Below are 16755 nucleotides of genomic sequence, written 5' to 3'. Positions count from 1 at the left end.
AGCTGTCATTTGTCTGTAGGCCAGGCAGGAGGTCAATAAAAATTGCACTGTACCAAATTGCATGGTACTGCAGTACTATGCGTTTTGGTGTGTGCTGACGCACCTGTGTTAGCCACCACCTATGCCACCTTTCTAAATGCTTGGAGCACTCTGACTATAGGATCTTTACCCTTCTGCATCCTGCTTTATACCCTAATAGATTGCAAGCTTTTCTACCTTTTTTATCCATATATATATACCCTTATTGCTTGTAAGTTCTTCCTAAACATATTTTCACTTATACCCTAATTAGAGTGTAAGCTTTTTCACCTTCTGTTTACTCCTGTATACCCTAATAGTTAGCTCTTCCACCTTCTGTATCCCTCTTTATACTCTAAGAGATTGCAAGCTCTTCCACCTTTTGTATTCTCACTTATACGCTAATACATTTTAGGCATTACTGTGTGTTGAGATGTGCAGCATTAAAAAGGATCTTCAATCCAGCCCAAAAAAATTTAAAGTCCGCAGCTACAAATACTAAAGTTGCTGACGTTTAAAAAAAAGGACACTTACCTATCCAAGGATCCAGCGCCATCTTCACTTGAGTTAGTTCTTCTCCAGTCTTCAGGTCCCTGGCACCAGCGAGTCAACTGTTGGAAGCCAGCTATGACTCCTTTTGACTTCACAGCTAGCTTCCCACTGCGCATGTGCAAGCCATACTGTTATTGATCCTGCAGCCTTCTGAGACCTGTGACATGTCCCAGAAGACTGTGGGCAGAGTGGGGGGAGGGCTGAACTTCCACATCGATCGCCTAGTGTTCCGATTAGAGGGGGATGAGGTGGAAAAGGGGAACTTCCCTCTTTGGGAGAAGTTCCACTTTAAGGCAGCTCTTTCATTTTGATTAAACGGGCAGCACACATTAACACACAAAAAAAATCAGATCTGCACCTTGTTTTTTAATGCAGTACATCTTAGAAATGTGTTTTGTGGTGTGCTTCAGTAGAGTGTGCGTTGCCCACCACTGTGCAGTACTTTGGGGTGCCATTCAGTGAATTCCATCTGAACGCACTGTGGTACACGTGGTGCAGTAATGTAATAAAACGTGTTTTACGGACCATTACCATAACATACCAATTTGAATGGGTCCTTAGTGATTTTCTAATGAAAGACAAGCCAATTTCTGTACTTACAGGGTTACCAGTGTAACTCTGTAACCTCTAACCTTTTCTATGCCTGGCATACTAGAGAATGGATGTATAGCACAGCAAGCCCAGGACTTTCCCTGTACTTTAGTGAGAGCAGTACCTTGCTGTACTGCTGACCAAAAACAGGAAAATAAAACAGCAGCAGCATTTAAAGGTCAGTGACTAGAAGACTGCAGTCACAGGCATTCTAAACACTTTTTTCAATAGGAGGGAAGACACTGGTCTCTGCGGCATCTCCTCAGTAATTTGCTGGAGAATTTTACTGCAATGTCAGGATACTTGTTATGACCCTGCCCTAAGTGGCTGAATGTCAGTAACTAAGGACAGAGACTTTGGCAGGTTCCCAGGACCTTCCAGCCTCTGTTAGTGACTTTTTACAGTGAATAACTGAGGACTAACAGAAGAGACTAGAAGGCACGCATATAAGAAAGTAATAAAAGCATTAAAAGCCAAAATGTAATCTGCTTATATTTTGCCTTTCTTAATATATTCTTAATGGACATCCTACAGCCAGGACATATAGTGCCTAATGTGAGAGGCTCACAGTGTGCAGTGATATCAGACTAAGCATTTTCAGTATGGAAGAGGAGTCTGTGCAATAGTACAAGACTGACGGTACTGTAAGACTGTAGTTCAGCTTTATGCTCTCATTCCTTCATAACAATATAGCAGAAAACTTCCCTCTCAATGCACAATTGGAAGAGCCTGTCCTACTCCTCCAGCTTCCTCCTCAAACATCATCTTTCTGCCTGCTAATTCCAAGATAACAGTATAGGAGTGTACGTAGTCTACGCCCCTTCAGCTTCTTACATCTCTGCTGCTGACGGGGACTCCATTATCATTACTTTGCAGTGCTGGCTGGCGGTGGGGACAATAATTTGGATGCCACAAAAGGAAAGCAGGTTAAGCTCCTAGACATCTACCAGACAATAGGACATTGTCTAGGTCCTCTTGTGGATGATCTTGCCCTAAATAACCAGTGACTGGCTTGGGTTGGCATTTCTCCAAAGTGCTTTGTGCCTGGACGCTGCGGGTAATTCTTTAAAATGGCAGTAGCCACAAGTGATTTAGTATTCCTGTGTCAAACTAACCTGAACACATTATTTAATCTAATTAGTAAACACATGCTGTCCAAGTATGGTACTGTAATATTGTTGTTATTATTTTTATTTTTATTAGCGTTGTTATTGTTTTATCTGATAAGCAGTCTAATATTTCAAAGATTTAGATCCTGGATAAATGGAATTTGACTATTTTCCTTCACACAGTAGAATGCCCATGAGTAATACATAAACACCTCTGTATTAATTATTCATCAAGTAGAGTGATGATCAGTGGTGCACAGAGACTTCCAACACCTCCAGACTATAGTAAGCATGAAAGACTAACAATGACAGTATTTACAATGAAATGGACTTCATTATGCATTTGCACGATATTCCATTTTATTACAAAGTTTTAGATTAATTATTCTTGTTTAGTTTTTCACACCCTCACTCACTCTATGGGAGGTTAAAAAAAAGAATATATATATATATATATTTATATATATATACAGGTGCATCTCATAAAATTGGAATATCATCAAAAAGATCATTTATTTCAGTAATTCAGTTACAAAAAAAGTGAAACTAATATATTTTATATAGATGCATTACACACAGTGATATATTTGAAGCATCTCATTCTTTTAATTTTGTCGATTATGGTTTACAGCTAGTGAAAACCCAAAATTCAGTATCTCAGAAAACTAGAATATTACATAAGACCAATAAAAGAAAAAAAAAGGATTTTAACCACTTACCGACCGCCCGCCACAGATATACTGCGGCAGGCTGGCTCAGCTGCGCGAACCACTGTACCTGTATGGAGGCGCGCGCCTGCCCCCACTAGGCAGCAGGGACGTCGATCCATGGGGCCGGCGGCTGCGATTACCTCTGGGTACCCGCAATCGCTCCCCGCTGAGAGTGAAGGACAGTCAGCTGTCGTAAACACAGCAGACCGTTGTTCTCTCTGGAATGAACACAGAGAGCCTATGATCCTCTTATTTAGGATCACAGGTCTCTGTGTTCATTTCACAAGTCCCTCCCCCATACAGTTAGAAAACTCTTCTAGGCTCACACTTAACCAAAATACGCGTATTGCGATTTTTTTTCACCAAAAATATGTAGCAGAATACAAATTGTCCTAAAAGGATGAAAAAGTGTGATTTTTAATTTTTTTTTTTTTTTGGGGGGGGGGGTGTTATATAACAGAAAGTGAAAAATATTGTTGTTGTTTTTTTTTTCAGAATTCTTGTATTTTTTTGTTTATTACGCAATAAATAAAAATCACACAGGTGATAAAATACCACCAAAAGAAAGCTCTATTTGTGGGAAAAAAAGAACATAAATTTTATTTAGGTACATCATCGCACAACAGCGCAATTCTCTATTAAAGTAACGCAGTGCCGTATCGCAAAAATTGGCTTGGTCATTAAGTGGGCAAATGCTTCCGGTCCAGAAGTGGTTAATACAGAAATGTTGGTTTACTGAAAAGTATGTTCATGTACAGTATAGTATGCACTCAATACTTGAATTACTGCATCAATGCGGCGTGGCATGAAAGCGATGAGCCTGTGGCACTGCTGAGATGTTATGGAAGCCCAGGTTTCTTTGATAGCAGCTTTCAGCTCATCTGCATTGTTGGGTCTGGTGTCTCTCATCTTCCTCTTGACAATACTCCACAGATTCTCTATGGGGTTTAGGTTAGGTGAGTTTGCTGGCCAATCAAGCACAGTGATACCATGATCATTAAACCAGGTATTGGTACTTTTGGTAGTGCATACCTCCCAACCTTCCCTGATCAGGGCTAAGTCCCGGAATGCCCGCGGCAAGTGCAGGATGTCTTGTTTGCCGCACACCGCGGACAACACTTTGCATTACAGCCAGATGTCTCCAGGGCTGTCCCTGCAGTCACTGTGTGTCGGAGACCGAGTACCCTGAAGCCACCCCTCCTCCTCCTGCTGTGATGTTTTCCTGTACACAGAGGAGGCAGGGGGAGGATCACTCTGCCTGACCGGGATTGTCTGCCAGAAGATCGGAGAAGGTACATTGCAGGTAACCCTTACACTGCTGGCACATATTCACTGGAAGGATTATTCATGTTCTTTTCAACTTCAAGAAAATTGGACTCTAACAGCATTTTACATTTTAGGAGACAGACACTTATCTGTAATATGTCATGTACTGTCTCCAGTCTCTCACAGTCTCTTGTATACTACTGTATCATGTCCGCAGTCTCTTGTATCATGTCCACAGTCTCTTACCATCTCCTGTATCATGTCCACAGTCTCTTACCATCTCCTGTATCATGTCCGCAGTCTCTGACCGTCTCTTGTTCGATGTCCATAGTCTCTGACTGTCTCTTGTACCATGTCCTCAGTCTCTGATCGTCTCTTGTACCATGTCTGCAGTCTCTGGCCATCTCTTGTATGATATCTGCAGTCTCTGACCATCTCTTGTACCATGTCCGCAGTCTCTTGTATCATGTCTGCAGTCTCTGACCATCTCTTCTATCATGTCCGCAGTCTCTGACCATCTCTTGTATCATGTCCACAGTCTCTTACCATCTCCTGTTTCGTGTCTGCAGTCTCTGACCATCTCCTGTATCATGTCTGCAGTCTCTGATCATCTCCTCTATCGTGTCTGCAGTCTCTGACCATCTCTTGTATCATGTCTGCAGTCTCTGACCATCTCCTGTTTCGTGTCTACAGTCTCTGACCATCTCTTGTATCATGTCTGCAGTCTCTGACCATCTCCTGTATCGTGTCTGCAGTCTCTGACCATCTCTTTTATATTATGTCTGCAGTCTCTGACAGTCTATTGTATCATGTCCGCAGTCTCTGGCAGTCTCTTGTATCATGCCTGCAGTCTCTGACAGTTTCTTGTAATCATGTCTGCAGTGACTGGCAGTCTCTTGTGTCATGTCTGCAGTCTCTTGTATCATGTCTGCAGTCTCTGATCATCTCCTGTATCATGTCTGCAGTCTCTGACCATCTCTTGTATCTCTTGTATCTGCAGTCTCTGACCATCTCTTGTACCCTGTCTGCAGTTTCTTGTATCATGTCTGCAGTCTCTGACCATCTCTTGTATCATGTCTGCAGTCTCTGACCATTTCTTGTATCATGTCTGCAGTCTCTGACCAACTCCTGTATCATGTCTGCAGTCTCTGATCATCTCTTGTATCATGTCTGCAGTCCCTGACCATCTCCTGTATCATGTCTGCAGTCTCTGACCATCTCTTGTATCATGTTTGCAGTCTCTGATCATCTCCTGTATCGTGTCTGCAGTCTCTGACCATCTCTTGTGTCTGTAGTCTATGACCATCTCTTGTACCCTGTCTGCAGTCTCTTGTATCATGTCTGCAGTCTCTGACCATCTCTTGTATCATGTCTGCAGTCTCTGACCATCTCTTGTATTATGTCTGCAGTCTCTAACCATCTCTTGTATCAGGTCTGCAGTCCCTGACCATCTCCTGTATCATGTCTGCAGTCCCTGATCATCTCCTGTATCATGTCTGCAGTCTCTGATCATCTCTTGTATCATGTCTGCAGTCTCTGACAGTCTCTTGTATCATGTTGGCAGTCTCTGACAGTCTCTTGTATGATGTTCGCAGTTTCTGACTGTCTCTTGTACCATGTTCTCAGTCTCTGACCATCTCTTGAACCATGTCCGCAGTCTCTGACCATTTCTTATATGTGGGAGGAACTTTGCCCTTTCCTTACCCCTACACTGTGAGTTACGCACCCCTTTCTCCTACACTCTTTTTGTTTTGTACTCCTGACTCTTTTTATGCATTACACGCTTCTGTTTCCTGCATTCTGTGCATTATGTACTCCTGGACCCTGCATTCGGTGCATTATGTACTCCTGGACCCTGCATTCGGTGCATTATGTACTCCTGGACCCTGTATTCTGTGCAATATGTACTCCTGGACCCCTGCAGCCTGTGTTATGTATCCTAAACCCCGTCATTGACTGCAGCACTCCCCAACCCCTGTGCTCTGCTTTACACACTCATGCACTATATACACAATACTGTAAATTTTATACTTCTCACCAAACTCTTCATTGTCTCAACAGTTGCTGGTTGCTATGCAGTCTCTGATTATTTTAATGAAGTTCTTCTTTAGGTAGGCTCAGACAAAGCAATTAAAGCCTATTTTATAGGTACAAGGAAGCCGGGGTTTTGTTTAAACATATAATTTCCTATTAGAGGGCTGCGCTGACTTTGGACTTGATAAAACACAGTGGACCAACACCAGCAGATGACATATCTCCCCAAATAATCACTGACTGTGGACACTTCACACTGGGCCTCATGCAACTTGGATTCTGTGCCTCTCCACTCTTCCTCCAGACTCTGGGTCCTTAATTTCCAAATGAAATGCAAAATTGTCCACAGTCTGTGATGATTTGGGGAGCCATGTCATCTGCTGGTGTTGAGTTTTATCAAGTCAAAAGTCAGCGCAGCCCTCTAGGAAATTCTAGAGCACTTCATGCTTCCCTCTGCTGACCAGCTTTATGGAGATGCTGATTTAGTTTTCCAGCAGGACTTGGCATCTGCCCACACTGCCTAAAGTACCAATACCTGGTTTAATGATCATGGTATCACTGTGCTTGATTGGCCAGCAAATTCATCTGACCTAAACCCCATAGAGAACCTATGGGGTATTGTAAAGAGGAAGATGAGAGATACCAGACCCAAAAATGCAGATGAGCTAAAAGCCACTATCAATGAAACCTGGACTTCTATAACACCTCAGCAGTGCCACAGGCTAATCGACTTCATGCCAGGCCACATTGATGCAGTAATTCGTGCAAAAGGAGCCCCGACCAAGTATTGAGTGCATACTATACTGTACATGGGCATACTTTCCAGTAAGCCAACATTTTTGTATTAAAAAATCAATTTTTTTTTGTTATTGGTCTTAGGTAATATTCAAATTTTCTGAAATACTGAATTTTGGGTTTTCACTAGCTGTAAGCCATAATCATCAGAATTAAAGAAAGAAATGCTTGAAATATATCACTATGTGTGTAATATATCTATATAAATTGATATGAGTTTCACTTTTTGAATTGAATTACTGAAATAAATAAACTTTTTGATGATATTATAATTCTATGAGATGCACCTCTATCTATCTATCTATCTATCTATCTATCTATCTATCTATCTATCTATCTATCTATCTATCTATCTATCTATCTATCTATCTATCTATCTATCTATCTATCTATCTATCTATCTATCTATCTATCTATCTATCTATCTATCTATCTACACTCACAGGCCACTTTATCAGGTACACCTGTTGGAAACATTCCTGTGAGATTTTGGTCCATAGTGACATGATAGCATCACGCAGTTGCTGCAGATTTGATGGCTGCACATGATGTAAATCTCCAGTTCCACCACATCCCAAAGGTGATCTGTTGGATTGAGGTCTGGTGACTGTGGAGGCCATTGGAGTACATTGAACTCATTGTCATGTTCAAGAAACCAGTTTGAGAATATTTTAGCCTTGTGACATGGTGCCCTATTCTCCTGGAAGTAGCCATCAGAAAATGGGTACACTGTAGTCATAAAGGGATGGACATGGTCAGCAACAATACCTAGGTAGACCAAAGAAAATATGCCCCACACCATTACACCACCACCACCAGCCTTAACTGTTCAAGGCAGGATGGATCCATGCTTTCATGTTGTTTACGCCAAATTCTGACCCTACCATCTGAATGTCGCAGCTGAAATCAAGACTCATCAGACCATGGAATGTTTTTCCAATCTCGCCTGTGCTAATTGTAGCCTCAGTTTCCTGTTCTTAGCTGACAGAAGCTGGCACCGGGTGTGGTCTCCTGCTGCTGTAGCGCATCTGTTTAAAGGTTTGATGTTTTGTGCATTCAGAGATGGTATTCTGCATACCTTGGTTGTAACGAGTGGTTATTTGAGTTACTGTTGCCTTTCTATCATGTGGAACCAGTCTGCCCATTCTCCTCTGACATCAACAAGGCATTTTCATCCACACAACTGCTGCTCACTGGATATTTTCTCTTTTTCAGACCATTATCTGTAAACCCTAGAGATGGTTGTGCGTGAAAATCCCAGGAGATCAGCAGTTTTTTTAATTCTTAGACCAGCCCGTCTGGCACCATGCTACGTCATTTAAATTCCCTTTGTTCCCCATTCTGATACTTGCTTTGAACTTCAGCAAGTTGTCTTTACTACATCTAGATACCTAAATGCATTAAGTTGCTGCCAAGTGATTGGTAATTTGTGTTACCAAGCAATTGAACAGGTGTACCTAATAAAGTGGCTGGTGAGTCAAAAGTAAAAATAAAAGTATATATATATATATATATATATATATATTGGACTCTCGTCCAAAAATGCTGCAAAGTTACAATGCTTCAAAAAAAAAAAAGGAAAAAAAAAAACGGAAGGCATGGCTTGAAAAGTGAGAAGGGGCACAGGCAGCAGCTCACTCTTACTATCCTGATTTCCACATCCGGATTCTGCACATTAGCAACTATGACCCTCAAATTTACTCTCTCATCTACCATCTGATCCACTGTTCAGGTGACTGTACCCTAACAATGCAGAATAAAGATGACACGACTCACATCAAGCACTCCATTAATGATGGAGCCAGAGAATTGCCTCCTAGAAAGGTAAAAGAGAAACTCAGGGACACCAATGCTTAACTGAAAGGATATACATGAACACCAGCCAAAGATCAGCCCTGCAAAAGTAATAGTAATTAGTATTACTAGTAATACTAATATGCTCCTACCTGAACCTTCATCAATGGAAATTCTGGTATATGTGCAATTCTTCATTATTTTCTTTCACACAATGTCTTAATGGCATTAAAGTGAACATCCTGCTTGTCCCTCAAAGCATACAAAATATTATCGAGAGAATGAAAGTCATAGAAAGCAGAGTTAGCTCTTTGGAAGATGTCCTCAACCCTCTGCAAGAAAATGTTAACATTTTAATACAGAAAGTCACTCAGCAGTTGCTGTATGGCTATATGAGCATTAATATCATCTTCGTGTCAACAGATCTACTTGACCAACTTTATTTTTTACTTTATACATCTTCTGTATTATGCCCAATGAATGAAGATATGGGTGAGATTTTGTGATATTGAGGCTGGACTTTGTATGTGACTTTATGTCATCCAGATTTACAATATCTACCAACAAGATATTGAATCTCCCCTACTCTACGCTCATGATAAAGTGACAGCATGATCCGCAATGTAAAATGTGCAACCACAAACTAGAAACCCAATTCCACTGTTGCTGCAAATAAAAAAAAACTAAAACACAATCCTAAAATTAAATCAATTCTGTACTATTTTAGGATTGTGTTATAATACCTATAAACAGCATTTATGTTTAGCTACTGAGCTTCAGCCCAGTAGAGGATCCTGCGAAGAGTACTGTTTCTCGGTTAACTAGTTTTCTGTTTTGACTGTTTTGCCAAGTTGTATCTCCATTGTCTTATCTCTACTCTGCAATCTGCAATCACCATACACATGATGATGTCTTCAGAACTACCTTTCTTAACAACATGACATCAGGACTTTGGGTTATTATATTTCCCTTAAATATATCCTGCTCTTTTGTAGTATCACTGCTTTTCATTACCTGTTTTACTGTGATAAAACTCCTGTTCTCCCAGGGTATTACCACTTACCATGAATGACTGTAGAACGATGTTATCATGGAATGCCAGAGGGTTAGGTGATGCAACTATTTCAAAGAAGTTGGGATGCTGTGTAAAGTTTACATAAAAACAGAATGCAATTATTTGCAAATCTCATAAACCCATATATAATTTGCTATAGATAATAGAACACATGAGCAAATGTACCATGTTAGGAAAACAATCTAATTTTGTTTCACAAAGATTTTATTGGGTTTTTAGTTTTTTTTCAGAATTGTACAAGAAAATATAGTACGGCACAAGGAATGCCAGAGAGTACGAGGTGCGGTCTGTAAGAGAATTCCACCATAATACAGAAATACATGTGCTTGAACCAGATATCATGCTATAAGGAGGCAAAAACCCCATGGCTTGTTCAAAAGGAATAGGGAACAGACGGTTCTGACACAGACAGTTCTTTGTTAGCTATTGTGGGCACCTCTTCAGCATTAGAGGGGGGAGGTATTGCGCACTTCATGAAGCAGTACTAGGATGAGAAGGAGGAGAATGAAGAGGCAGGAGATGCTGAAGATGAAGAAAAAAAATAGATCTGAAGAGGAGAAAAAGAGAGTTAGGGCGTTGAAAAATTTGTCAGACTCAATAAGCTAATTTTGAAACTAATGGCACCAACAAATCTCGAAAAAGTTTGGACAGGGCAATAAAAAGCTGGCAAAATAAGTGGTACTAACAAAGAAAAGCTGGAAGTACATTTGCAACTAATTTAGTTAATTGGTAAGAGGTCAGTAACATGATTGGGTCTAAAAAGAGCATCTTAAAGTGTCAGAGTGTCTCAGAAGTAAAGATGGGTAGAGGGTCACCAATCTGTGAAAAGTTGCATCTAAAAATTGTCGAACAATTTAAGAATAATATTCCTCAATGTAAAATTGCAAAGATTTTAAATATATTGTCTACAGTACATAATATAATCAAAAGATTCTAAGAATCTGAAGAACGCTCTGTGTGCAAGGGACAAAGCTGAAATGCAATACTGGATGCCCATGATCTTTGGGCCCTCAGACGCAACTGCATTAAAAACAAGCATGATTCTGTGATGGACATTACTGCATGAACTCAAGAATACTTCCAAAAATCACTGTCTATGAATACAGTTTGCCATTCCATCCAAAATGCAAGATAAAACTCTATCATGCGAAGAAGAAGCAATATCTAAACATGATCCAGAAATGCTACTGTTTCCTTTGGGCCAAAGCTCACTTAAAATAGTCTCTTGCAAAGTGGAAAACTGTTCTGTGGTCAGATGAATCGAAACTTGACATTCTTTTTTGGCAACCATGAGCACTGCATCCTCCGAACTTAAGAGGAAAGGGATCTTCCAGCTTGTTTTCAATGCTCGGTTCAAAGGCCTGCATCTCTGATGGTATGGGGAAGGTGCATTAGTGCCTATGGAACGGGCAGCTTGTACATCTGGAAAGGCAGTATTAATGCTGAAAGATAAATCCAGGTTATAGAGCAACCTATGCACCCATCCAGATGACAGCTTTTTCAGAGAAGGCCTTGCATATCTTAGCAAGAAAATGCCAAATACCCTATTGCATCTATGACAGCAGCATGGCTTTGTAGTGGAAAAGTCTGGGTGCTTAACTGGCCTGCCTGCAGTCCAGACATTTCACCAACTGAAAATATTTGGTGCATCTTGAAATGAAAATACGACAAAGATGACCCAGGACTGTTGAGCAGTTATGATCCTATATCAGGCAAGAATGGGACAACATTTCTCTCCCAAAACTCCAGCACTTGGCTTCCTTAGTTCCCAGATGTTTACGGAATGTTGCTTAACCTTCCTGGCGGTATGATTCTGTCAGGAATTCTGTTCCAAAAGCGGTATAATTCTTTTCATGGAAATTTGGCGTTATGTATTATAGGCCTACAATTCTTAGTAATTACTGACTTAAACCTGACCAAAACAAGTCTCTAGTAGACATCCCAGATGTGATAAATTTGAAACACAAACAAGTGAATTATAATCGAATCAATAATATTATTTTATTATTTAATATATAATATATATAATAAAATTATATTATTGATTAGATTATAATTCATGCGTTATATATTATATATATATGTGTGTGTATATATATATATATATATATATATGTGTGTGTGTATATAGGTATATATATATATATATATATATATATATATATATACATATATATATACATATATACATATATATGTATATATATATATATATATATTTGCATATATATATATATATATATATATATATATATATATATATATGCATATATATGCATATATATATATGCATATATATAATATAAAATGTGTTATGTGTTTTGTGCAATGTTTTTTTTTTTTTTTTTTTGAATTTCCCTCCCTAGTTCCGCTCCCATGCAGCATTGCTGCTGCAGGTAACGGAACTAGGAAGTCCTCCTACCGACAGACGAGCGGCGGAGATCTTGGCTGGCGGTCACAGCAATGAGAGCTCATCGCTGGATCGCCAGGATAAGGTAAGAGAAGCTCCGCTGCGCTGTCTGCACGCTCTGCCCATTGACCCCGAGCGTGACTCGGGGATACCGCTAATAGCAGAAAATTCCTACCCCGAGTCACGCTCGGGGATACCGCTAAGGCGGTTAAAGAAGAGGGGATGCTACACTGTGGTAAATATGGTCCTGTCTCAACTTTTAAGAGATGTGTTGCTGCCATCAATTTCAAAATAATCTTTTTTTTTTTCTTAAAATGGTACATTTTCTTTTTTAAACGTTTGATTTGTTTTCTATTTTCTATTGTGAATAAAATATACATTGGGGGAGATTTACTAAAGCAGGTGTACACAGAATCTGGTGCAGCTGCACACAGTAGCTATTCAGCTTCTAACTTCAGCTTGTTCATTTAAAGCGTTTTTTACCCCAACATTTTATATTCCTTACATGTGCCTGCTGTACCACGTACTTGTATGAGAAAGTATCCTGTTCTCTTTGTGTTGCTTATTTTTGTTTGAAATCCCTGGTGCTCCTGCTGGTCCCTCTGCTTTCCTATTTCAAACTGCACACACTAGGCATAGAAGCACATCCTTCCCAGCGTGGTCAGTTCTCTGGCTGTGTTGGGAATTCAGCCTGCTCTCTTTCAATGATCATACATGTCCTGACACGCCCCCCCAATGCAGCTATTCACTAAGAAGCTCAGTGTGCTGCTGCTTTTCCTCCCCCAGCTCTTATACAGCTGAGAACAGAGGAAAAGTGATCACTTATAAAAAAAAGGTATTTATAATGTTTTTTTATATCTATACACACATGATTTTCCTGCAGGCAGGGGCATCGCCAGGTGGGTGCTTGGGGGTGCTATAGCATCCCAAAAATATTGATAGCACCCCCTATCGTTGCTACCAGAGCCCCCCGTAGGTTTCAGGCAGTCCATTGCTCCCAGATCGGGCTCCATGTTGCCAGGAGGACCAGCAAGACCTGAAACACAGGTTACTTTATGCAGCACAGAGCCTCTTATGACTGGCACCCCATAGTGTCTCTCTATCAGCTGGCAGCTTCTCCCTGGGCTGACCAAGATGGTGGATGGTGCGGAGGTGTGTCCAACTACTCCACATACACAGGTGACCACTGTGGCTGAAAGTAGGAGAGTACTGGCAGGAGAAACAGAGATAGTAGTCTGGGAGTCTTCACCTCCAGCTGCGGAGTGCTTCAGCTCCTTACCCTGGTATACTGCTCACTGCCCCCCTGTAAACTGAACCCTGCCCCCACTGTATACTTCACCCTGTCTTCCCCCCACTGTACACTGCACCCTGCCCCCCCCCACTGTATACTGCATCCTGCCCCCACTGTATACAGCTCCCTGCCCCCTCTGTATTCTATACCCTGCCCTTATTGTATACTGCTTCCTGCCCCCCCTCTGTATACTGCTTCTGACCCCCACTGTATACTGCTCATCGTCTCCCCCACTGTATACTGCACCCTGCTACCACTGTAAACTGCTCACTGCCCCCCCCCTCCCCACTGTATACTGCACCCTGCCACCCCCCCAGCTGTATATTGAACCCTGCCCCCACTGTATACTGCTCAATGCCCCACACTGTATACTGCACCCTGCCCTATACTGCAACCTGTGGCCCTTCAGCTGTTGCAGAACTACAAGTCCCATGAGGCATTGCAAGGCTGACAGTTAGGCTATGTTTCCACTAGTGCGACTTGTCATGCGACTTTGGACACATAAAGTTCCATGACAAGTCACAACCCATTGATTTCAATGGCACCCGTTCCAATCTATGCGACTTAAAGTTGCAGGGACTTTGAAAAGGTGCCTGCACTACTTTGATGTAACTTTTGATGCGGCTTTGAGACAGAGAGTGTAAAGGCAGATCAAAATTGCACTCAAAGTTGCATCAAAATTGCACTGCAAATCACGTGACTTTGGTGTGACACTAGTGGAAACGTAACCTTACAAGCATGACTTCCAAAGGCAGAGACACAAATAGTTTCGCAACAGCTGGAGCACCACAGGTGGAACACCCATGTCGTAGGGTCTGGTGTCATTCAATTGTCTTTGTCTGTTGTGGGAGGAACACATTTAGTGAAAATGTTCTGGATGCTCCAGTAATTATATGTTTGGCATAATGCCCCAATCAGGATCAATGAGTTGATTTTTAGACAAGTTGACTCCCTTTTCATGGATCCTATTGGGAAGCGAAAACGACCAATAAAAAACTTGAAAATATTCAATCCCCATGGACAATTGGGGATTGGCGGACCCCAATGTTAAACTTTTTTTAAACTCCAATTACCGAAGGATGGGGGCGTATCAAATATAATAGATCAATCTCAGAAAAAAAAAGTGGTAAACATTTCATGAATAATGTAAACCAACAGTATTGTTTAAACAAAAAAATCCAAAAAAGTAATAAAGTCCCATTTATTTAAGCCTACTGTGCTCATGCAGGTGCTCTGTATAGTATAATTATTATACTTTGGTGCTTGATTCGACTAAGTGCATGCAGTGCCCCACATTGATTTGCACTCACCAAATTTGTATGACCAACTATCGCTAAAATGGTCAAAAGTGCTTGTGGGGCATGTCCCCTTTAAATTCAGTGTCTCCTGTGCTACGTTTGCCCTGTGCTATGTATGATGGGATATGTACTGGTTGTAAACAAGCAGATGGCGGCCATGTCCTTAACAATCGATGAGTCAGTCCCCACTGACAACTGACTGTAAAAAAAAAGAACAGCCGGCAATGAAAAAAAAGAAAAAAAATAGCGCATTTTTGAAAATTTTCTTTTTTTTAACATTCAGATGTCAGCGGGGAACAGCTGATGATTCGTTAGTTGTTAAGGATGTGGTGGCGCCCGCTCCTTAACAACGCGGTATTTACTAATGGTAGAAAATACAGCGGCTACTACCAGGCGTAAATTACCGCATGTTTTTACTACTGAAATATCACATGACTTCATGAAATAACTCCTGCGGTAATTTAGTAGCGTTTTTTAGTGAATGCCCAAAAACTTTTTGAAAAAGGCTGAGCGGTATCTTACTGCAGTGCATACTCGGATGCGGTAAGATACTGCTTTGTGAATGGAGCCCATTATCTTGACTTTATACAAACCCAATAGACATCTTCTACCTTATATGATTTACCTGTCAATAATTTAGTGATGTACTGTTAAACGTGATTATGTATACAGTTTTTTGCATATAGATGCAAAATAACAATCCCAAAGATTGGTTTAACAATGAGTGTCTGCAGGCATCAGCGAAACATGTGGACTTTCCATGCAAGTATGGAGGAGCTGCATTTCTGCACATGGAATTGGATATTTAGTCAGAATTAATCATTTCCTTAATGCTAAAAAGTACAGGCAGGTACTTATCCATCATGCAGTACCACCATATTGGTCCTAAATTCATTCAGCAGTGGGATAATGACCAAACAGTTAAAGTCATAAAGAACTATCTTTAATAAAAAGAAAAACAAAGAGTCCTGCAAGTGATGGTATGGCCTCCACAGAGCCCTTATCTCAGCATCAATTCTGTCTGGGATTGCATTAGGAAACAGAAGCAACTGAGATAGTTTCAAGTAATACTAAAGGCAATTTTTTTTATTAAAATAAAAAAGGTGTAATACGTACCTGCTCTGTGCAACAATATTGCACAGTGTGGTTCCTTATCTCCTTATCCCTGCTCCCTCCTCACAGGAGTTTGACTGAAGGCAGCAGGAACCTATGGCTCCCAGTGCTCTTGGTGACTCCTGTAAGACCAGGAAGTAAGGGTAACAGTGCTGCAGCTGAGACTGTGCTGGAGTGGTGACAGGAGTCAGGTAAAGCCTGGTACACAAGATGAGATTATCAGATGAATGATCATCTATTTTTATTGCATGCTAGTCTCCATATCGAAAATTAAGAGGTTACTGAAGCTTGAAAATTCTCGTACGGCAGACTAAACATTCGGATGTGATGTAAATGTGTTGTATTGCATTTGTATTGTATTTTCGGACGAAAACTGTACTGATTAAGTGAAAATCGTATGATCTGGTATTGTACAAGAAAAATTTTCCTGTTTGTCTCTTTGGACAATTTTGGATGAAAGCTGTGTACTAACGATCAGATTATCGTATGATCATATGATTTTCTGATTGTGTGTACGGGCCTTAAGTGTTTAGGGTTGGGGGGTGGGTAGGATGGGTAGTGGGGTTTTTTTTTCCTAATGCAGAGAATGCATTAAAGTAAAAAAAAATTTGACTTTAGAACCACTTTAAATCCACAGAACTGTGGTTGGTTCTCCTAGATGGTCAGAACAACTTACCTGCTGAGTTTCTTAAAAAAATT

General features: G+C 40.7%; 1 protein-coding gene across 2 annotated transcripts in view; it reads left to right on the top strand.

Moving 5' to 3' along the window:
- Positions 1-16755, top strand: part of GRIK4 (glutamate ionotropic receptor kainate type subunit 4) — a 665019-nt gene that overhangs the window by 456789 nt on the left and 191475 nt on the right. The window lies entirely within an intron of this gene.

The sequence above is a fragment of the Pelophylax lessonae genome (genome assembly GCF_965119305.1).
Source record: "Pelophylax lessonae genome assembly, chromosome: 12".
NCBI classification, from domain to species: Eukaryota; Metazoa; Chordata; class Amphibia; order Anura; family Ranidae; genus Pelophylax; species Pelophylax lessonae.
Note: the sequence above shows the minus strand (reverse complement) of the source record. Positions and strands in the feature narration are given on the sequence as shown.